Genomic DNA, 24,010 nt, shown 5'->3' with positions numbered 1-24,010 from the left:
TTCTCTGGCTCCTGATATGAATTTGTTAGGGTTCCCAGGGCCTGGTCCATGGTGTTGTTCTGGTGGCCGTTCATCTTTTCCCCATTTTTGGGTGCTCCCTCCAGCCAGGGCTGCATCAATTTTGGGCTTTTCTCTAATTAAATCAGCACATACTTGGATTCCCAACTGATTTCCCTTAACTTGGGGTACCAAAAAAAGCCTCATTGCTCTAATTCACCCTGGATAACATAGAAAGTGAGAGCACAAGTTGAGGTGGGGACCGGGATGATTCCACCCCCATTTTTTGTAGTGAAATTTTCACAACATTGTCCATTTGCAGTTTTCCTTTTCAGCTTAACCAATTTCTGCTGCAGAGTCAGATATCCTCACTATGGGCTCTGCCTTTAGCTGTGCAAATTCCCCCTGTGCCCCCAGGCAGAGCTTGGGGTGAGGGGCAGAGGAATTCAGCCCAATTCCTCCCCCAGGCAGGAAGATCCTGGTACATTGTCCAGGCTTTGGCCCAGGGGTGTTAATTTCCATTTCTAAAGCTCCTTTTCTGGCTGCCTGGAATGAATCTTCTCTTCCTGGGCAGCCATGGGATGACTCACATGGAGCATCCCTCACCCCCCCATTTTGTTTTCAAAATGCAGCTTAAAGGTGAACATGGAAAAACCCATACCATAATTTTGCCATCACTAAGAACCACACACAAACATAAAAACGAAAATTAGAAAGCAATCAAGTATTTTCTTCTCCTCTGACTAAAAACTGATTGTCACACCCCTGGCCCAAAGAGAACTGACAATAGAAAAGTAGAATTATTACAAAAAATTCTTCTAATGGTGTAATCCTTTCACTGCAACTGTGAAAAGCAAAAACTCTCCAACAGTGTCTTTAGAGAAATAAAGCATTACTTGATTCTGAACAGAATCATTTCAACCACACATAGTCTGCATGTGCAGAGAAAATCATTCCATGACATGTGAGTTTTATTAGATGTTTCCTAAACTTTACATAGTCTGAACCCATAGAAATGCATTGGTTTAATGTTCATTGTTTCCAAGTTGTGGCGTTCTTAGTGTTTGGTTTCCTGTTGCACCCGGATTTCTGTGCCTGTGATGTGAATTAGGTCTGCACTCCTGCATTTCCTGCTCAGCCTTTTCCAGACCAGGTGTCTCCAGCTGTGCCAGGGCAGTGTCTGGGGTAGATGTTGGTTGATGTTTGCTGCTGGGCCTTGATGTTTTGTTGATGGTCGTTGTCTTTGTGGGAATCTTTTGGGCTATTCCCAGTCTGTTGAGATGTTAAGCTCATCTCTGCTGACTGGTGGAACATCCCTTAAAAAAACCTTTAAAATTCCTTTCCCCAAGGTAAATGCAAACCAAGCCTGACTGGAGAAATCAAATAAAAAGTAATTTTACACTTGGTCTATTTTCCAATACTCTAATCCCAGCCAGCCCAGAGTGTAATTGAGAGCCAGAGTGGAATTCTCACGGTGCCTTCCCCAGCAGCTGTGGCGAGGGCAGGCACAGAAAGCCCTGAAGCTCCAGCAGTGCCAGCCAGGATTGTCCCGCAGTGGCTGGAGATGCCAAAGGAGGGTGCCCAGGCCGAGGATTTCAGCAGAGGATCTGTGGGCAGGCCCAGGAGCTTCCCCCGCTGGGGAGCCCTGGCTGCTGCTGCCTTGCCTTCAGTGCAGGCTCAGGGGCGGCCTCCCATCCTCCTGCTGCAGCCGGGAAATCCAAATCTCCGGGGCTTCAGAGCCCTTGAGCCGAGGCTGAGGGGTCCCCCTGTGTTCAGCTGTGCTGGGGCTGTTTCTGTGCTCAGGGACACTTGGAATGGGCCGTGCCACTTGGCCACCAGAGCTGCTTCTTTCCTCTGCTTCGGCAGGACCCGATGTCCTGGTTGGGTGTGTCGTAGTAGAGATGGACAATGACACCTGTTTCTTCTTCCATCACAGCCAAAGCTTTATTGCACACAGCTTATATTTACATGGTTATCAGAAGGCACCGTGCTTAATTCCAGTTGGTTGGGAACTCAGTTCACTGGTTGGTAATGGTGAGTGTACACGTCAATCCAAACTTTTCTCTCTAACAATGTTTACATACTTTTTCTACTGATTCCCATGGGACAGATCCGTTGTTACTACAGATGTACTTGTTTTTCTCCCCAAGAATAGTTTGTTATGTTAACAAACCTTTCATTCTCAAGATGTTTTTGACTGGGTACTTATCAGGCCAGCTGCTAGCTACACTTAACCCAAGTAACAAATCCTAAACCATGATTTTCCAAGTCCTTTCTTTTGTAAGGTTTTACCTTTATGTGACAGGGTGTTGTGAACAGCAAAGTCCAAAGGTGGGTGTGTCTCAAATCTCTCCCAGCCCGGGTCTGGATCTCTCTCAATTCAATGCAGGCATGGGTTTCTTCCCAGCCCCCTCTCTTGGCTGTTCAAACAGGAGGCTGGGTTAAACCCTTCCCCTGTCCTCAATTCTAAATCCTCCTGTGCCACTGAACAAGTTTCATACTGCAGTCACCGAGCTCTGCTCATCCATTTAGAGGCTCTGTTGGGGTGCGTGGGAGAAGGTGAGGAGGGGTCCCCGGGGGTCATGTCCCCCCTCAGGAGCACCTGTGACTCCCCCATGTCCCCCCCATGCTGGGCTCACCCCCTTTTGTCTCTGCCAGAGCTCCTGACCCAGCTCCTGCTGTGCCCTGGGAGGGGCTTTGGGGAGCCCCCCTGGGACCCCCTTGGATCCCCATTCCTGGGCCCTGGGACCCCCCCGCATCTCCTTCCCCAGCTCCGGGACCCCCTGCACCCCCTTCTCCTGCACCAACAGCGCCCTGCACCCCCTTTCCCGGGGATCCTCCCCTGCCAGCCCCTGGATCCCCCGGTTCCGTCAGCCCGGGGACCCCCGGAGCCCCATTCCCGGCCATCCCGGGGCACCGCACCCCCAGGCCTCCCTTTCCAGGGAAAGCCGAGCTGGGCACGGGGCTCTCCAGCCGCTCTGGGATTTCTGATCACCCAAAGGAGAGGGAGAGAGCAGCAGAGAGAGAGAGAAGGAGATTGGGAATCGGGGCTCGGACTCCCAGCGCCCGCTCCTGCTCCGCCGGGGCTGGGGAGCTGCAGCCGCAGGAAAAATGGGATCCGCGGATCCCGAGGCTTCCCCCGCTTTGGGCCGAGGCCGGCGGGTTCCAGGCAGAGTTTGAGCGCAGGGCCCGGGAGTTCAGCCCAGTTTGTCCCGGGGGTCCCGCAGTGCGCGGCCGAGGAGGGTCCCGGGGGATCCCGGGAGGGGATCCCGGGGAATTCCCTGGAATTGCCCCGTCCCCTCCCCCCGCGCTCCCTCGGGCACTTTCGCTTCCGCCTTGGCCGCCCTGCGCCGCCGGGATCTGCCCGGCGACCGGTGACGTCACTGCAGCCTCGGGCTGCCACTGGCGGGCAGCAAAGAGCGGCGCCAATGGCGGGGCCGGAGGCGGCTCTGGGGGCGGGGCCGGGGCTGTGGGCGGGGCCGCAGCGGAGCAGCGCGATGGCTCCAGCGCTGGGGCCGGGGGCGCTCCCGGGGGGCGGCGAGAGGTGAGGGGGACCCCCGGCACCGGGACTCTTTGATCGCCCACTCCGGAGCGCCGAGGGGCCCCTAAACCCCCATTCCTGGGCGCCGCCATCCCACCGAACCCCCATTCCCGGCGGTGGGTCCCACCCTGCATCCCCTTATCGGGCACCAGGAACGCCTGCACCCCTTTCCCGGCCATCCCGCCTCCTGCAGCCCCCAGAGCCCCCTTCTCCTTGACCCATTTACCCCGCGGACCCCTATTCCTGCCTCTCCCAGCACCCAGCCCCTCCTGTCCTCAGCACTGAGGACACCCGGGACCCCTATTCCCAGCCATCCCGGCTTTCCCTGCCCTCTCCTGGCAATGGGGACACCGGGGACCCTTGGAGCTCCCTTTCCTGGATACAGGAACGCCCTGAACTCCAGCCATGCCACATCTAGCCAGCCCCAGCCTCCCCTCTTGTCAGTCCTGGCATCCCCAAATGCCCTTCCCGGCTCTCCCCGTTCCCCCTTTCCTTCAGCTGTGACCCCCCCCGATCCCAAATCTCCAAATGTCCCCCCAGTTCTCCTCTCCCTGCGTTCCCTGCACGCGGCGCTGTCAGAGCCCGGCCCGGGCTTCCCGCAGTCCATGTCCATGGGGTCCCTGGCTGGGATCCCCTTCCAGCGCCGCCGCAGCGAGCGGGGCCGGGCGGAGCCGCAGCCCCGGGGATGGCGGCCGGAGCCGAGCCGGGATCTTGGGATAGCCAGAGCCGGGATATTGGGATAGCCAGGGCTGGGATATTGGGATAGCCAGGGCTGGGATATTGGGATAGCCAGGGCTGGGATCTTGGGATAGCCAGGGCTGGGATCTTGGGATAGCCAGGGCTGGGATATTGGGATAGCCAGGGCTGGGATCTTGGGATAGCCGGGGCTGGGATATTGGGATAGCCAGGGCTGGGATCTTGGGATAGTCGGGGCTGGGATCTTGGGATAGCCAGAGCTGGGATATTGGGATAGCCAGGGCTGGGATATTGGGATAGCCAGGGCTGGGATATTGGGATAGCCAGGGCTGGGACATTGGGATAGCCAGGGCTGGGATATTGGGATAGCCAGGGCTGGGATATTGGGATAGCCATGGCTGGGATATTGGGATAGCCATGGCTGGGATATTGGGATAGCCAGGGCTGGGATATTGGGATAGCCAGGGCTGGGATATTGGGATAGCCAGGGCCGGGATATTGGGATAGCCAGAGCCGGGATATTGGGATAGCCAGGGCTGGGATATTGGGATAGCCAGGGCTGGGATATTGGGATAGCCAGAGCTGGGATCTTGGGATAGCCAGGGCTGGGATATTGGGATAGCCAGAGCTGGGATATTGGGATAGCCAGGGCCGGCACAAGGAGCGGCACCGGCACGGGGCCAGCGGGGAGCTGCAGATGCTGCAGCAGCGGCACAGCCAGAGCGGGGCTGAGTGGGGGGAGCCGGGGCTGGGGGATCTGTGGGGCTGCGATGGCAACTGTGGCACCGCCATGGGGATCCCTGAGATCCAGGCTGAGGGATTAACAAATTCCCTGGCTCACAGCTGCAGGGAATGTCTCCGGAAATATGTCAGATATGGGCGGGAGGTGCTGGAGTGTAAAGGTGGGGAGAGCAGAATTCCCGTGGGAATATGGGAATGGGAATGCGGGATTTGGGAGGGCATAATTTGGGAACCTGGGAATGCCCACGGAAATTCCATGGATGGATCTCAGACATCCCATTCCCGTGAGACCTCCATGGATGGATTCTACTGCTGTCCCATTCCCATGGGAATTCTGTAGATGGATCTCACTGCCATGCCATTCCCATGGAATTCCATGGGCAGATCTCCCCATCCCACTGCCATGGGAGCTCCAATCCTGTTCCCCCCCCCAACCCCATCCTGGGGATCGCCCTGTTTTTTGCCATCCCCACCCCGTACCAGACTCCTGGGGGTCCCCTCATGACACAACCAGCCCCCCCAAGCTCTTCCTGGGTCCCCCCTCATCCCCTCACAATGGGAATTCAAGGGAGTCCCCCCGTGTCCCCTCCCCCAGGACTTTGGGGGTCCCACCCGACCTGTCCATGCACCCCCAGATTCCTTCCACAGCCCCCCTGTGATGGTGGAGGGTGGGGGCCGAGTGCTGGTGCCCCCCTGCCTGCAGCAGATCCAGTGGTGAGGGCAGTTCGGGGGGTCCCTCAGCATTTGGGGTCCCTGGGATTTGGGGTAACCCCCCCGGGCCCCCCAGGATCTCCCTGAACACGCTGACGCTGCTCGTGCACAGTGAGAAGGTTCAAACCCGGCACAGGGTCCCCGGCACTGCCACCCGCATTGCCCAGGTACCCCCAAACCTGCCGAGAACCCCCAAACCCCCCGGGACACCCCAACCTCCCCTGATCCCAAACACAGCCCTGGATGCTCCAAAAACTCCCCAAAACTGCAAAACCCCATACAGACATTGAGAAGGTTCATACCTGGCATGGGGTCCCCATCTCCATCACCAGCAGGTTCCCCAAAACAGCCTTGAGACCCCAAACTCCACCCCCGGAATCGCCCAAATTCCCTCATCGGGACCCCTGTAAACCCCCTTGAGCACCCCAAAAAAACACTGTGGCCCGAAAAACACCCAGAACTTCCGAAAACCCCCAGGAACCCCTCACGAAGGTTTATACCCAGCATGAGGACCCTATCATCTCCATCGGCATCACCCAGGTACCCCCAAACCCCTCCCGGGACCCCCAACCCCTCCCGGGGCTTCACTGCCGGAACCAACGGGAGTGGTGTTGCCCTTTTAAGAGGAGTTACGGTGGGACCCAAAAATACCAGGGGCCCTTAAAGCGGCCATGGTAGAGAGAACCCCCAAAATCCACCCTGGGGGACAAAACATCCCCTACAGGGGCTTGGGGTGGGGACACCCCTAAAAATGTCACTTAAAGCCATCATGATCCCCCCTCAAAAGGGGTTTGTGGGGCTGCAGCTGTGTAAACACCCTAAAATGTGGAGGAAGAAACACCCCTGTAGTGGTGGGATCTCCCCAAAAAAGCCTGAAAAAGAGAAAAACTCCTCTTGAGAGGGGCCTGAAGATCCTGAAAGGCCCTGGAAGAGGGACAAGATCCCCTCCTCTGCTGGGGCCTCCCCGAGCCGGGAACTCTCCCGTTCCTGCACTCGGGGGAGCCCCGAACGACGGCGGCTCCTGGGCTGAGCCCCCCTCAGCCGGGGCTGCGGGGGGAACTGGGGGGGCTGGGACGGGGCTTGGGGGTCCTGGGGTGAACTGGGGGACCCTCAGTGCTCCCACCTCCCCCTGTTCCCCTGTCCCGCCCCGTTCCCATTGTTCCCCCAAACCTCCGCTGCCCCCAGCTCGGTTTGGGGGGGACCCAGCCCTTTCCCATCGTGTCCCGGCCCGGCCCCGCTCACCCGAGGGCTCCGAACCACGCACAGGGACAGAGGAGGGACAGAGGAGGAGGAAGAGGAGGGACAGAGGAGGAGGAAGAGGAGGAGCAGGAGGAGGAAGAGCTGGAGCAGGCAGAGGAGGCTCCACGTGCGCTCCCCGCTCTCTGGATCTGCAGCTCCTTCGGGACCATCGCCCCCCATCCCGCAGGTGCCCGGGGAGGGGGAGCTCGCCCCAAATACCCCGGGGCTCCCTGGGTTTGGGGTTTTTGGGGGGGATGTTTGGGGATGGCAGGGCTGCAGAGCCGAGCCGCAGATGCCCCTCGGGGGGACCCCGGGGGTCCCCGGGAGGTGTTTTTGGGGGGTCCCGGTGGCGGCAGAGCCCCGGTAAAGGGGCCGGGGGGATGCGGGTCCCCCCGCCGTGCGGGTTGGGCTTCCCGGGCCGGGCCCCCCGAGCTCTGCCGGGGCCGCGGGGGCGGGGGGATCCCGGTTTTGGGGAGCCCCGGGAGAGCCGCGGCTTCCCTGAGCGGGGACCCCGAGAGGGGGGGACCTCTGGGATTGCCGGTACCCCGGCGGGGGGTGCTGGGGCTGGAGGGGCGGCACGGCCGGGAAAGGGGTTCGGGGCTCCCGGTGCCGGCAGTGGGAGCCCAGTTGCTCCCCCCGTGTGGTTTCAGTTTCCTCGGCAGCAGGATGAGCCAAATCACTTCCAGTACAATTTGTCTCCATTTTCCCCAAATGTTATCTCAATTTTTTCCCTCATTTTTACTCTATTTTCCCACAGTTTTATCCCATTTTCCGTCATTTTTATCTAGTTTATCCCAAATTTTCCTTATTTTTATCCCAATTTATTCCTTATGTTTGCTCTATTTTTCCTTTATCTTATTTTCATATAGTTTTCCCCCATTTTTCTCATTTTTTCCTGCATTTTCCCCTTTCTTATCTCATTTTTCCTCAATTTTTCCCAATTTTTCTGAATTTTTTTCTTATTTCTCCTCCATTTTTACTCAAATTTCCCCCATGTTTTCCTATATTTCCTCAATTTTTTCCCCCATTATTAATCTATTTTTATGCATTTCCCCATTTTACCCTCTTTTTGCTCCATTTTTCCCCAGTTTTTTCCCCATGTTCTCCCTTGTTTTCCCCATTTTCTTCCATTTTTCTCCCACTTTCACTTCATTTTTACCATTTTAATTCCCATTTTCCCTTCATTTTTCTCCCAGTTTCCCTCATTTTTTTCCCCATTTTTATCCTGGCTTTATCTCATTTTTCCATCATTTTATCCTCATCTTCTTCCATTCCTTTCTCCCATTTTTCCCATTTTTTCCTCCATTCCCATCCCATTTTTCCCTATTTTTATCCCATTTTTTCCCTATTATTTCCCCATTTTGGCTCCAATTTCCCCCATTTTTCCTCCATTTCCATCCTATTTTTTCCCTATTTCCCCCTAATCTTCCCCACTTAATTATTCCAAAAAATTAATATTTTGGGGGAAAAATTAGAAATTTTGGCGGGAAAAAACTGTGCTTTGGGGCAAAACTCCATGAATTTGAATCACAGCTTTCCTGTGATTTTTCCATAATTTTTCCATGATTTCCCCATGATTTCCAGTCGGAAGGAGGCGTGGGATTCAGCCGAACATTCTGGAAGCTGGAATAGCACCAGACCATCTACCTTCCCAAAAATCTTGACCAGTTCATCTGCAATTCCATTTTTCCCCACTCCCTGTATCCCAGGTCTGGAAATTCTTCTACGACCTCGCAGGTAGGCAATTCCCGAAATTCCATGGAAAAATGGGATAGGGGGATTTAATCCTGTTTTTTTCCTGATTGTCCCCATTATTTTCCCCAATTTTTTCTCTCTCTTTTTTTTTTTTTAATTAATTTTTCTGATTTTTCCCTCATTTCCCCTGAATTTTTCCCAGTTTTTTCACCATTTTTTTCCTGATTTTTTTGTTTTTCCTGATTTTTCCCTCTTCTTTTCCCAAAATTTTTTGTCTTTTCCCCAACTTTTTCTCAAATTTTTCCATAATTTTTCTGGTTTTTCCCATTTTTCAGCAATTTTTCCCCTGCTTTACCCATTTTTTTTCCTGATTTTCCCCCAATTTTTTTCTTTTTTTTTTTTTTCCCCTGATTTTTTCCAGGTTTTATTCCCTTTTTCTTATTTTTTTCCTCATTTTTCATAATTTTTTTCACATATTTTTCAAATTTTTTTTCCTGATTTTTCCCGTTTGTTTCCTTGATATTTCCTAGTTTTTTCCCAATTTTTTTCACAATTTTTTTCCCAATTTTCCAAAGTTTTTTCCCCACTTTCTTGTCCTCATTTTTTTTATTTTTTCCTTGATTTTTCCCAATTTTTTCCCAGTCTTCTTCCTCTTTTCCTGATTTTTCCCTGTTTTTTCCCATTTTTTTTCTCAAACTTTTGCTTGATTTTTGTGGTTTTTCCTTTTTTTCACTTTTTTTTTTCTGATTTTTCCCTTATCCTTTCCCTAATTTTTCTGGTTTTCCTCAATTCTTTCCTGATTTTTTTCATTTTTTTTTCTGATTTTTCCAGATTTTTTATCCTTTTCTGGTTTGTTTCCCTGATTTTCCCATGACTTTCCTTTTTTTCTGCATTTTTTTTTTATTTTTTCCAAATTATTTTCCTGATTGTTTTGCAATTTTTTCTCAAATATTTCTGGTTTTTCCTTCATTTTTCCAATATTTTTCCCAGTTTTTTCCTGATTTCTTTTGATTTTTCCCAGGGTCTTTTCGGCTTTCTTTTCCTGATATTTTCCCTGATTTCTCACAATTTTTCACAATTTTTTTCATGTATTTCCCATTTTTTCCTGATTCTTCTCTCTTCCTTTCCCAATTTTTTTCTAGCTTTTTCCCAATTTCTTCTCAAATTTCCCTAGTTTTTACCTGATTTTTCCTGGGATTTTTCCTATTTCTTTCCAGATTTTATTCCTCTTTCTTTTCTGGATTTCCCCAATTTTTCCAAGTTCTTTCCCAGTTTTTTTTTCTGATTTCCCCAATATTCTTTCCAATTTTCCCTGTTTTTTCATGATTTTTCCTTATTTTCCTATTTTTTCCTGATTTTTTTCCCCATTTTTTCTGATTTTTCCTGATTTTTCCCAGATTTTTTCCACTTTCTTTTCCTGACTTTTTCCTCCAAATTTTCCCATTTTTTCCTTGAGTTTTCTCTTTTTTTCCCCAAATTTTTCCTGGTTTTCCCCATTTTTTTTTTCAAATTTTCCCCTGTTTTTCCCAAATTTTTCCCAATTTTTTCCTGTTTTTTCCCCAATTTTTTTTTATTTCACCCTGATATTTTTCTGTTTTTTCCCTGAATTTTCCCTTTCGTTTTCCTTTAATTTATCCTGGGGTTTTTTTTTTCATTTTTTCCCCAATTTTCCAGTTTTCGTCACACTCCCAGTCTGATCCCAGTCACTTACAATCTAATCCCAGTCACTCCCAGTATGAGGCCAGTGGCCCCCAGTTGCTCCCTGTCAGTTCCAGTATGACCCCAGTAGCCTCCAGTGTGATCCCTGGGACTCCCTGTCTCTCCCAGTATATCCCAGTCAGCCCCAGCACGCTCCCAGTCATTCCCAGCTCCTCCCAGTTCCTCTCAGCATGATTCCAGTTGCTCACAGCCACTCCCAGTCAATCCCAGTATGATTCCAGTCACCCTCAGTGGGATCCCAGTCTCAGCCAGCAGGGACCCAGCTGCTCCTACTGTGATCCCAGTATGATCCCAGTTGAGCATGATCCCAGAATAGTTGTAATTCTTCCCAGTTCCTACCAGTATGATCCCAGTTGTCCCTGAAATAGTCCCAGTCCATCTCAGCATGGTCCCACTCACTCCCAGTTGCCTCCAGTGTGGTTCCAGCTGTTCCCAGTATGGTCACAGACACTCCCAGTATATCCCAGCTGCCCTCAGCATGCTTGTGCTCATTCCCAATCATTCCCAGTTACCCCAGTACAAACCAGTCCCTGCCAGTGCTGCCACTCCTGGCATCCCCCAGCCCTCTCTGTGTTCCCCCCTCCCGCATCTCCCCAGAGCAGCCCCAAGGGCTGGCAGTCCCCAGCCAGGGTCCCCAGCCAGCCCCAGGTTGGATCTGCAGCCCCCAATTTTCCCAGTTTCCCTCTCCTTTTCCCTGGGCCGGGTTCCCCCCGTCCCCAGCGGGTGGGAGCAGCGGAGAGCCCCGCGCTGCCCATCCCGACCTGTCCCGGCTCCATCCCCGCTCCTGCCGTGGGCTGTGAGGGGTTTGGGAACGGGGCACCGAGGGTGTCACTGCTCCTGGGGGAGGAGGAGGAGGGATGAAAGAGGAGGAGCAGTAGGAAGAGGAGGGACAAAGGAGGATCAGGGAAAGGAGAAGGAACCACAAGGTCCAGCACTCCCTGAATTCACAGCCCCCACCTGTGGGATCATCATCCCTCATTCCACAGGTGACCATGGAGGGGGAGTTCAGCCCAGATATCCTGGGGGATCCCTGGGTTGTATTTTTTTGGGGGGATGTTTGGAGAATGAAGAACTCCAAACCTGAGCAGCAAATGCCCCTTGGGAAGACGATGGGGAGTCCCAGCATCTTTTATTGAGGAGATAGAAACGGGAGGAACTTCCTGGATTCCTGGCACTCCCAGCAGCCTCAGGAGGGCACGGACTGAGCAGATAGGGGACCCAAAGTACAAGTGTGACCCCCAGGAGCTGGGACAGGGGGGAACCTCTGAACACCAAAAGGGAGACAACAGAGACAAGGAACTCCTGGGAGACATTTTCAGGGCTGAATCTTGGTGTTTGGGAGGTTTTTATGCATAGCTTGTGATATCTAGAATTTGGGCAGGAGAAGCCCCCTAATCCAAAGTGCTCATGAATTGTATTTCTCCCCAAACCAGGATTTCCCATTCCCAAACCTTGGCTGGATGGAGGAGCAGGCTGTGAGGAAGAGGAAGATGTCCCAGGACACCCAGGCAGGTGAGGAGGAAGTCAGTGCCCCTTTCCCCCTCTCTCCTGCTCCATGTCCCAGCCCAGCCTGGCCCCTGGCTGCAGGACAACCCCGCTGCCAACGCCATCCTGCCGGGGACGCACTGGGGGGATCTCCTTCCCCTTCCCTCTGGCACGGAGGCAAATCCCATCCTCTCCTTGTCCTTCCTCCCCCAGACAAGGAGCTGAGGATGGAGACCAGGGAGGAAAAATCCCCACAGCAGAACCTCGTGGAAGAGGCCATTTTGAGCAGCTCCACAGCACAGGAATCCAACAGGAAGGAAAATTTCCAGAGATCCCACAGGAGGAGGGGCTCCAAACCCATCCCAGGGTGCTCTGAGGGGGAAAGACCCACCCTGTGCCGGGAAGGCGGCCGGAGATCCAGCCGGGGCTCTGAGCTGGTGGTCCATGAGCAGCTTCAGGATGGGGAGAAGCCCTACAAGTGCTTGGAGTGTGGGAAGAGCTTCAGCCAGAGCAACCGCCTGATCTGCCACCAGATGATCCACACTGGGGAATGGCCCTATCAGTGTGGGGAATGTGGGAAGGGCTTCAGCTGGAGCTCCGAACTCATCCGTCACCAGCGCAGCCACACTGGGGAGAGGCCCTACGAGTGTCCTGAGTGTGGGAAGAGGTTTCAGACCAGCTCAAATCTCGTCCTGCACCAGCGGATTCACACGGATGAGAGGCCCTTCCGCTGCCCTGATTGTGGGGAGGGCTTCAAGTACAACTCCACCCTCATCACCCACCGGCGCATCCACACTGGGGAGAGGCCCTACGAGTGTGGGGAATGTGGGAAGAGCTTCAGCTCCAGCTCCTCCCTGACCATCCACCAGAGGACCCACACTGGGGAGAGACCCTACGAGTGTGGGGAATGTGGGAAGAGCTTCAGCCGGAGGTCCAAACTGATCATCCACCAGATGATCCACACTGGGGAGAGGCCCTACGAGTGTCCAGAGTGTGGGAAGAGGTTTCAGACCAGCTTCCATCTCCTCACGCACCAGCGGATTCACACGGATGAGAGGCCCTTCCGCTGCCCCGAGTGCAGGAAGGGCTTCAAGGACAACTCCAACCTCATCAGGCACCGGCGCATCCACACTGGGAGAGGCCCTACGAGTGTCCCCAGTGTGGGAAGAGATTCACCCAGAGATCTCACTTGACCAAACACCAGCGGAGGCACCGGTAAGGGAAGCCCTGCGAGTGCCCCAAGTGCAGGAAGAGCTTCGTGCGCTGCCCCAGCTCCATCCCCCATCAGAGGACCCACGTTGGGCAGAGCCCTGATGACCCACGTTCCCAGTGATCTGTGTTGGGAACACACTGGGCTGGTGGTCATTTTCTTTTGTTCCGATGATCTTTTGATTCATCTTCATCCTCTTAAAACAGACAAAATTGGGGTAAAAGTCTACAAATTCATCAAAGGCATCTAGAGCCTCACAATTTACTAGTGCTTCAAGGTAATCTGGTATTCAGGGAAATACTTAGGGGTTGTGGGTGTATTTGATGTAGTTTTCTCCATTTTTTGGCACTCAAAGAAATGAGAGTTTGATCTGTCACCTCAAAACCACTCAATGCCTCTGAAAACTGCACAGTCCCACTCAAAACTATTGGATTCCACAGCCCCTCAGGGTGTGATGCCTCAAGTTTTAGCTTTCATATCTTTCATATTTTACACTGTCTAGGTTTGTATTTTTGAAATTCCTGTTAAGTGTTAGTGAGTTCTCTTCACAGAGTAGGTAGACAATTTCTACCTTGATACTAAGGGCAGCTGTTACAAGTTTCAGGCCCAAAAGCATAAACAAGGGTGGACTGAAGAGAGAAAACAAGAAGGACAGGACTTCATCATCTGAAGCTGTAATTGAACAATGAACCTCAATCTGCAGATGGACCTAAACTTCTAAAAATGTGAGACCTCATGATGAGTTGTCTATTTTTGTGACCATTTCTGGTCCATCTTGGATGTAGCCCTGGCCAGGTTCTTGCACTGCCCAATGCATATCCTTTCAGACCTTTTAATAAACTTTATTCTTAACTCTGTCCAGCCTCTGTTTTAGATCAGCCTTCTGAAGGTATCAGGTGGAATGGGGTTGGAAGGGGATTGGGTGAAGTGGGATGCAAATCAGGAGGGGTGAGATGGGCATTGGGTGGGGCAGGATTGTTGGGATGGAGTTTGGGAGGTGTGAAATGGGGGATATAGGACTTGCAAAGGGGGTCTTGATGTCCAGCAGGGATGGGATGGGTTGGGGTTTGGATTAGGGAGGTGGGGTGGGGTCTGGAATGAGACAGCCAAAGTTTAAGGATGATGAATGGAGGGGAAACCTGTTAGTGAGTTTTGGATATTCCATGTTCCCAACGAGATTTTAAGGTATCTCACATTTCTCAGGAGGTTTTGCGGCACTCCCCAGCTCTTGGGGGGTTCCTGAGAGCAGCTCCATGGAGCCCCATTGCCAGGGCTGGTTGCCATGGGCACGAGCTCAGAGCTGTAGCCAGAGTGCGTTGCCTCGGTGCTGGAGAGCAGAGAAATGATGAATGGCCCCAGACATCTCCAGGGTGTGTTTGGGGGCAGAGCAAGTTCTGCCTAGGTGGGGCGGTCACTGCCCCAGCCCAGCCACTGCAGCCTCTGCTCCAGCCCCAAAGTGGCTGCCAAGCCCCTTGCACCCCAAAAACCCCAGCTGGGAGAGGGAGCAGAGCAGGTGAGGCTGTGACACGGGTGTGACACTGACAAGTGCCATGGCCCTGGAGCTCACAGCAGCTGAGATGGCACTGGATCCAAGGCTGACTGTGGATCTCTGTCCCTCTCTCTCCTTCCCTTACTTCCACTTTTCAAAATCTGGATAGCTTGAAGTTGGATGGGTTGGACGAGTTGGCTCAGTCAGTGCTTAGTGAAGTGATTTCCTCTAATTGCATGCAGATTTATGATTTCCCAAGTACCTCACTCTCTAAAGTTTTCAGCTGAAAGTTTGTTTCCCATCCTCCTGAGAAGTTTGTTGTTTTCTCCCATGCACTGCCCGAGGGGATCGAGGTACCTCAGGTCCCTTTCCAGCAGGGCCCGAGCGAGCTTGGGGCACAGCACAGGGAACTGCAATGCTGAGCCAGCCCTGGCTGGGTTGGAGGAAGCAGAAAGGCCAAGCCCTGAGCCCAGGCCTGGCACAGCAGGGCCTGTCCCTCACGGGTGGCTCGGGGCTCTTTGTGGGGCAGTGGGATGTGAGGGGCAGCAAGGACAAATGCCATAAACCTGCAAGCCCTGCCAGCCTCTTCAGGGAGGGCCGAGGGAGGAGCAAAGACCTTCCTGCGGCTGTGCCCTGGGCCAGGAGGGATTGTGCCAGTGGAGTTGACCCTAAATTTCTTCTCCCAGGCAGCTTTAGGACATGGAACGTGGAGAAGCCAGAGCCAATTCTCAGCTTTCCACAGTCCTCCAGTAGAATCCTGTGTGGGGAGCAGCCTGGGAGCAGGGTTTGTGTGTCAGGGGAGGGGAATTCAGAGCCCTTTTCTCCCCCATGGCCTGAGGGTCTGCATTTTCAATGGCCCTGCAGCTGCCAAAGGGGCCTTTTTCACCCAGCTGAGAACAGTTCTGCTGATAGCCTGTCCTAAACCTGATTTTCCTGCAAATGTGCCTATGAAGCCTCATTTTTTGCAGCCCCAGGTCTTGTGTGCATGCAGGTGTTGCCATTTAATTCAATAAAATGCAATATTAAGATAGTAGGAAACGTTAACAGTTAGCATTGGTTGACATTAGTAGTAGTCATGCTAAGGCTTGGTAGGCCGCATGTAACCTGCAGATGAACTGTATAGCAGATATTGCAATGTAAGCAGTGTAACTAGGAGATAATCTAAGGAATGTACATGTTGGCAGAATTTAAAGGTTAAAGAGATAATCGTACCAAGTAGTGAAAGTTTGTGATGATGAAGAAATCATGTAGAAAACATATAAAAACCCTGTGATTTTTCTGTGAAATGGGGCTCTGTCTTTGGACGCTAGTCCACAGGCTCCCGGGCCCTCAATAAAGCACCACATAAACGACTTCGGTTGTTTGTGTTTTCTTCGGATCGGGCAACAGTTTTCTGGCGACCGTGGCAGGACTCCGAAGGTGGCTGGGGCGGTTCGTGTTCTGATCCACTCCACACCGGCACCGAGTGATTCTCGGGGAGTCATCGGTTCGTGCCCGACCCCCGCACCTGGCGGACGACTGCAAAAGGTAAGCCCGAAGGTGCTTTATTTTCTGGTTCTAGTTTGGGTGCCTGCTCGTAAGACGAGGCTGCGATCCTCGCAGGGTTGGGCTAAGACGTCTGGGTGGTCTGGGGAGCCTAGGCGCCGGCTGTCAGACGCGGCGAAAGCTGCGCAGGTCCGGCACTTGCCCCTCGCGGCGTCGAGAAGCGGCAAGTGGGATTGGTCTGGTATTTATCTGGTATTAAGTCCCTTTTGTTACTGTATGTGGTTTGCTTAAAATTTGTTAAACTGTAAATATTGATTGTGGTTTTGTATATTGCTGCTTGTTGGTTGATATGATAGTGTGTTGTTGATTTATTGTTTAGGTGTTTGTAGGTTGTTGCTGCTAAAAGTGAAACTACCTCAGTATTGGAGAGATTGTGTGTGAGTGTGTGGTATGATAGATTTTGTTGGGCTGTCAGTATTGATTGTGGTTTTTATTATTTCGTATATTGCTGCATATTGGTTGTTGCTATTGGTTACCGAGTTTTTGTACGGCTGTAAGGTTTAAAATGGCATTTAAGGCACTAAAGTTTATGGTTCAGTCTGATAAGTCTGTGGTTCAATCTGATAAAGGTATCCCAGAAAATACCCCTCTGGGATGTTTATTAAAGAGGTGGAAAAGTGAAGGGTTTTTCCAGGAGATGAGTAAAGATAAAATGATTGATTATTGTAATCATTGGTGGCCTGAATATAAGCGAGAGGGACCGTCATGGCCAGAGAATGGTACTGTGGACTTTGACACCATAAATTCGTTAATGCGCTATTTGGAGGACAGTGAAAAATGGGATGAAATACAGTATTTAGACTTGTTCCATTTACTGCGTCGTAAAAAGGAGTGGCAAACCGAGTGCGGAATAATGGTGCTGGAGATGAAAGAATCTGAGTGCGGGGGGGAGAAGTGTTGTAAAAAGGAATCTAAATGTGTGCGGTGTTTAGCCTTAAAATCCCGGACAGAAGAAGATTTGTCTTTACTGGTGTCACCAGGCGTGCCTTCCACTGCACCCCTCCCTTCTGCTTCACCCCTTCCTACCGTTTCACCCCTCCCTTCTGCCTCACTTCGTCCCTCGTTGTATCCGCCGTTACCTGAAAGTAGTTTGGAGGAGGAGGATGGGGAGGATGAGGAGGCGACAAACATTACAGTGGCACCAGGGAATGCTAAAAAGGTTGCTATATGTCTTCCAATCCCTTCCCCGCGAAATACTCCCCTCGCAGCACGAACTAGACAGGGACGTAAAAATCATGGGGGACCCCAGTTAATCGCCCCTTTAAGGGAAGCGGTGGGACCCCAAAGAGAAAAAGTGCTTGTGAAAGTACCCTTCTCCCCAGGAGATTTGGTGATTTGGAAGCAGTCAGCAGGTAATTACCGTGAGAATCCTGAAAGAGTGGCACGGGTGGTTAAGATGATTGTTAGAACTCAGAACCCGGACTGGAATGACATGCAGGTTTTATTAGATACCCTAATGGATTCTACTGAGAAAGGGATGGTGTTGCGGGCCATGAAAGAGCGTGCTCGGGAAATGATTAGACTGTATCGAGTTGGGGAAACCGTGAATGACTTAGTTCCGAGTGATGATCCGGGATGGGACCCGGAAAAGGCTGAAGGAATGGAATCTATCAGGGCGTACCAGGAGTTGTTGGTGGAAGGAATCAGGACCGGGATGCCTAAAACACTAAATTGGTCGAAGTTGTATTCGGTCAAGCAGGATAAGAATGAATCTCCTTCGGCATTTTTAGAACGCCTTAAGGAGGCTGCTAGTCGCTTCACTGATTTGGATATCGACAGTGAAGCAGGAAAGTTGCAGCTTGCTTTAATCTTTTTGGGTCAGGCACAGGAAGATATACGTAAGAAACTGCAGAAATTGGAGGGTCAGGATACTCGGGACTTAGATAAAATACTAGAAGTGGCTTGGAAGGTTTATAATAACAGAGAGAAAGAAACGGCCAAGAAACAGCAGGCGAATCTATTAGCTATAATGCAGCAAGCCGGTAATAGAGGAGGAGGCAGAGGTGGTTTTGGGCGCGGTCGTGGCTCTGGATGTGGCAGGGCAGGATTCCAGAATGTCAATTTCGGGGGACGGGGGATAACCCCTCCTGGTCCCCAACAAGGAGGAATTGCTCCTAATCAATGTGTGTTCTGTCGTCAGATAGGACATTGGAAAAATGAGTGCCCAGTGAAAGCTGGACTGGGAGGAGTGCCAGTGAATGGACCAACAGGTTACTCCGTGACTCCGGAAGGTGGCGCCCAAGCATTTGTGTTGGGGAATTATCAGAATCAAAGCTGACTAGACCAGGACTTGAAGGTCAGGATTGATATTGATGGGAAAGAACAAGAATTTATTGTGGATACAGGGGCAACACATTCAGTTTTAAACAAAAGGTTGGGACCTATTAGTGATACTACCATACAGGTGGTGAGAGCAATGGGACAATTAGAAGAAAGACCCTTCTTACAACCATTAAATTTGAGATTTGGAGGAAAAGAATTAGACCATCAGTTTTTGTATATGCCTAATTGCCCCAAACCATTGCTTGGCAGAGATTTGTTGTCATCGTTAAATGTCAGAATTATATTCGAAAATGGGAGAGTAAAATTAGAGGTTCCAGGAGAAGAAATTGCTAAATTGTTTGTAATAAAAGAAATTGATCCCTCTCCTATTCCTATTGAAGTAGATCACGCTGTGGTACCTTGGGTATGGGAGTCGGGGAACCCGGGGAAATCAAAAGCTGCTCAGCCGGTGGTAGTAGAATTAAAAGAAGGTGCTCAGCCAGTGAGAATAAAACAATACCCAATCAAATTAGAAGCTAAACAGGGTGTCGCTCCTTTGATAACTCAGTTTTTAGCACAAGGAATTTTGCAGGAATGTGAATCAGACTTTAACACTCCTATTTTTCCAGTTAGAAAACCAAATGGTAAGTATCGGCTAGTGCAGGATTTAAGGGCAATTAATAATATTGTCAAAGACATTCACCCAGTGGTTGCCAATCCGTATACTCTATTAACATCTGTGTCAGAAAAATTTAAATGGTTCTCTGTTATTGATTTGAAAGATGCTTTCTTCTGCATCCCTCTGGCATTGGAAAGTAGGAAATATTTTGCATTTGAATGGGAAAATCCTGACACTGGAAGGAAGAGACAGCTCACCTGGTCTCGACTGCCGCAAGGATTCAAAAACAGCCCTACAATATTTGGAAATCAATTAGCAAAGGAATTAGAAGAATGGAAGACTGCTGAGGTAAGAGAGTTACCCTCCTCTTATGTTGTTCTCCAGTATGTGGATGATATCTTTTTGGCAACAACAGAAAAAGGATTGTGCCTGAAATTGACTATTGCTCTGTTGAATATGTTGGGCCAGGCTGGCTACCGAGTGTCAAAAGAAAAAGCACAGCTGATAAAAGAGAGTGTAATATATTTGGGATGTGAAATCACCCAAGGCCAGAGACGATTGGGAGTCAATCGAGTGGAAGCTATTTGTGCTATTCCCCTTCCCAGGAACCATCAGGAACTAAGGTCTTTTCTGGGAATGGTGGGATGGTGCAGGCTGTGGATTCTGAATTTTGGACTTCTAGCCAAACCATTATATGAAGCTCTGAAAGAACCGCAGTTGAGCTGGGATTGACCGAGGAAAAAGGCCTTTGAAGACTTGAAACAAGCCTTGAGAGAAGCACCGGCCTTAGGCCTTCCCGATTTAAATAAAGACTTTCAGTTGTACGTAAATGAAAGACAGAAACTGGCACTGGGAGTGCTAGCTCAGAGACTTGGTTCATGGAAATGCCCGGTAGGGTATTTTTCGAAACAACTAGATACGGTAAGTGCTGGTTGGCCGTCATGCTTGCGGGCAGTTACAGCCACAGTGATCCTCATCCAGGAAGCCAGGAAATTAACTTTGGGCAGGAAAATAGAGGTATTTGTGCCTCACATGGTACTGGCAGTCCTGGAACAAAAGGGGGGACACTGGCTTTCATCCAGCAGGATGCTGCAATACCAAGCAATCCTGAGCGAACAAGATGATGTGGATCTAAAAATGACTAATCATGTTAACCCAGCAGAATTTCTCCGCAGTGAGCAGGAAGAAGGAGAATTGGCACATGACTGCATGGAAGTGATTGAACAAGTGCATGCCAGCCGAATGGATTTGAAAGATGTTCCAATGGAAGATCCGGATTGGGAACTGTTTACCGACGGGTCCAGTTTTGTGGAAAATGGTACCAGGTATGCGGGATATGCAGTGGTAACAGTTACCACTGTAGTGGAAGCAAAGGCCTTGGTCCCTGGAACGTCAGCTCAGCGAGCTGAGATCATTGGACTCACTAGAGCCCTAATGTTAAGTTCCGGGAAGAAAGTGAATATATGGACTGATTCTAAATATGCTTTCGGGGTTGTGCATATTCATGGTGCCCTGTGGAAAGAACGAGTGTTATTGAACTCTCAGGGAACTACCATCAAATATAGAACTGAAATTCTAGCCTTGCTAGATGCAGTACATCAACCTGAAAAAGTTGCAATAATGCATGTGAGAGGTCACCAGAAGGAAGAAGGAAAAATATATCGAGGAAACAGATTGGCTGATGTCACAGCACGAGAAGTGGCCAGAGAACTGTGGACCCAAATGGCCCTGATACCCACTAAGGTGAGTCCTGTAACTCCACACTTGACTCAAGAACCGAAGTATTCCCCGGATGATGAAAAACTAGCATCACTGCTGAGAGCACAGAAGAATGCAACTGGATGGTATGTAACAGCCATGGGACAAGTTGTGGTCCCCACCCGAATTATGAGAGCCATTTTAGATACTGAACATAATAAATGCCATTGGGGAGCAGAGGCATTGGTAAAATTTCTAAAGAAAGAAGTAATTTCTAACCAGATGTTAACATTGGCAAAACGGGTGAATGCCATGTGTCCAACTTGTTTGAAGAATAATCCAATAGTTAGGAAGCAAATCCAGTTGGGAAAATTACAGGTAGGACCAGAATCAGGAGATTACTGGCAAGTAGATTTTTCAGAATTACCGAAAGCACAGAACTTCAAGTATCTTTTAGTGTATGTGTGCACTTTCTCAGGATGGCCTGAAGCCTTTCCTTGTCGAACCAATCAGGCAAAGGAGGTAGTCAAAACACTGTTGAAAGAAATCATTCCAAGATTTGGGGTACCGTTAGGATTATCATCAGATAGAGGCCCACACTTTGTAGCAGGAATAGTACAAGAGGTGGCCAGGATGTTAGATATATCTTGGGACTTACACACCCCTTGGCGACCTCAATCGAGTGGTCAGGTAGAGCGGATGAATCAGACCCTCAAGGGACAAATTAAGAAAATTTGCCAAGAGGCAAAAATACAGTGGCCACAGGCATTGCCATTGGCATTGCTCAGAATCAGAATCAAACCTAGGGAGCGAGTAGGTGTCAGTCCATATGAAATCCTGTATGGAAAACCATATCATGCTAATGTATTGAAAGGAGATTTGCACGTGCAGGGTGATCAGACAATATTTAGTTATATCATGTCACTAAACAAAACTCTTAATGCTTTAAGGGGAACCTTGCAGTGGAACTGACCTTTACCACTGGAAAATCCGGTGCATGACATTCAACCAGGAGATCAAGTGTATGTGAAGAATTGGTCCACCCACCCTTTGAAGGAGACATGGGACGGGCCCCGCCAAGTGATCCTGACAACTTACACTGCAGTAAAGGTCGAAGGAATCGACTCATGGATCCACTACACCTGAGTCAAGAAAGTCCCTGTACAATGGGAGACTCAGATAGTCTCTCCAACACGGGTGATATTTCGCAAAAAGTAGCTGTCTTGGTTCTAGAAGACAGGTGTCTGCTAGGGAGAGCAGGAGCCTCCCTTGCGATGAAAAGAATGTAGACCCCCTCCCTCCGAATTATTATAATTTTGAAATCAAAGGGTTTTCAGGCAGCGATCTGGGGATAGGAATAACAGTTCTTTACTAGTATAACCAGGTAAACAAACAAACAATAACTACAGCAATAACAAGAAAACAGAACCAGGGACCCCGGGACAGCTTTCTCGGCTGAGACGGGATGGAGGAGAGGCTTTGTTTTCACAAACCCCTCGGGCAGTCAGTCCCGGTGCTCCTGCAGGGCTCCGAGGAAACAGTCAGCTGGAACAGCAGGGACGAGCTGCGATCCTGGGCTGGTGGATGAGGTGTATCAGCAGCTCCACGGCGATGCCTGGCAGGACAGGGGGTGCGAGGCCACCAACCAAAGAGGGGAGAAGGAGAGGCAGCAGCTCCGCGACCCAGCGCACGAACGTCCTTCTTCCCCGAAGCCGAGGAAAAAAAAGCCAGCCAAAAACTGTCCCCACCCTCCTTTTCTGCCCCCTTCCCCGCCACCCTGGGCCCGGCTACTCTTTGTCCTTTGTGAGCACCCTTAAGTACCGGTAGTTAGGCTTCCCAGCACATAATGGGTAAAAATTCCCACCTAACCCTCAACAGTAGCCCTCTTGATTAAGGCAGCCCTCTTGATTGTATTGTTACTGGTAATAACGAAACCCATTCTTGTTAACAGCTCTATTGTGGTTGCAGTTACCAAATCAGTGGTTGGTGTTATGGAAAGAATGGATGTGAACCTGACCTGTTCTGTAATGAATGACCAGAAAGCTGAAGTCCGGAATATACAGGCAACCTGGAAGAAAGGTCCTGATTATCCAGAAGCAAATATTGTCACAGTTTGGGATAAGGATGCACAAAAAGGAAACACCACATTACAACTGAAGCGAGTAAGCCAAGAAGATATGGCAGTATACATGTGCATTGTAAAATCCCGGAAAAGTTTTGATTACAAGCAAGTTAAATTGAGAGTAGTGCCCTGGAGATTGAGGAATGATACCCCATCCCAGGAATCTGTAGAAGTGAAACCCACCTGGGCTGTACAGGACATGTGGGATGGATCTCTTTTGAAGGTAAACTGCTCATTTGTGTTAAAACGAAAATGTGGCCTGGGATTGCGAGTTGAATGGTGGAAAGAAAACAACCAAAGGTCATGGGATAAAATAGATCAAGAAGTTAGCTGGTGGGAACAGTCTGGGAACGGTATGGGATGGTTGAATATTAGTAATCCTCAAATTGGCTCTTTTGAAGGGAAGTATTTGTGTTTAGCAATGTGTGAAGTTGAGGCTGATTATGGGATAAGGATAGTGGAAGCTGAGTTGCGTCTACAACATGAAGTCAGGCCCACTCACATAGTAGGAAGGAAGCATAGAGAGCCGAGAGATACAGGAGTAGCTGGGTCTCAAAGTCACGAACAGGAGAATTTAGTGGTAGGGTTGATTAGAGATTTTGGAAAAGTCCAAAATGTGTCCCGAATAACAGCTTGCTTACCCCTCCCACAAGCAGCAGGAGAACCAATTCCGTGAAGAATAATTCCCATTCCATTATTACCTGAGACGGTGGACAACATATCTACAGTATGTCAAAAGACTGTCCAAAGAGTAGCCGCCCGACCTGAAGAAGATTGTATGAAACTGCCCAACAGCCAATTTACCCGCATAAGAGGGTTTAGTGATGTGGGGTGGTGTAAGTATGATGAGTTACAAGATTGTCAAAACACTACGAGCCAAACTACATTGTGGGATGAGTGGAAAACCGTATGGGGTCCGAGTTTATTAGAACATTATAGTTATATTGGAGCAGTGGATTGGTGCATACAATGGACAGGAAGTAAAAATCAAACCCCGGAAGAAGTCTATAGAACAGGGACCTCTACAAGAGACATTAAAGCAGCTAAAGAAAATTGGAATTGTACTAAAGTCATTACATGTGATACCCCTGGAAGCCAGATTGGCCTGGCTCCTCTTAGAGTACTACTCAAGTGGGGATGTGAATGCAGGAAATTTAATCATACAATTACAGGAGAAGCATCCGGCAACAGTGGAATCAGACGAGCGGTAAGTTGTAGAGTTACTACTGTTAAAAGTCCAG

The 24,010-nt window shown here is 50.2% G+C and overlaps 1 pseudogene; it reads left to right on the top strand.

The window, feature by feature from the left end:
- LOC131586321 (zinc finger protein 208-like) overlaps positions 1–24,010 on the top strand; it is a 539,124-nt pseudogene that overhangs the window by 486,290 nt on the left and 28,824 nt on the right.

Source organism: Poecile atricapillus, chromosome 19, assembly GCF_030490865.1.
Source record: "Poecile atricapillus isolate bPoeAtr1 chromosome 19, bPoeAtr1.hap1, whole genome shotgun sequence".
NCBI classification, from domain to species: domain Eukaryota; kingdom Metazoa; phylum Chordata; class Aves; order Passeriformes; family Paridae; genus Poecile; species Poecile atricapillus.
Note: the sequence above shows the minus strand (reverse complement) of the source record. Positions and strands in the feature narration are given on the sequence as shown.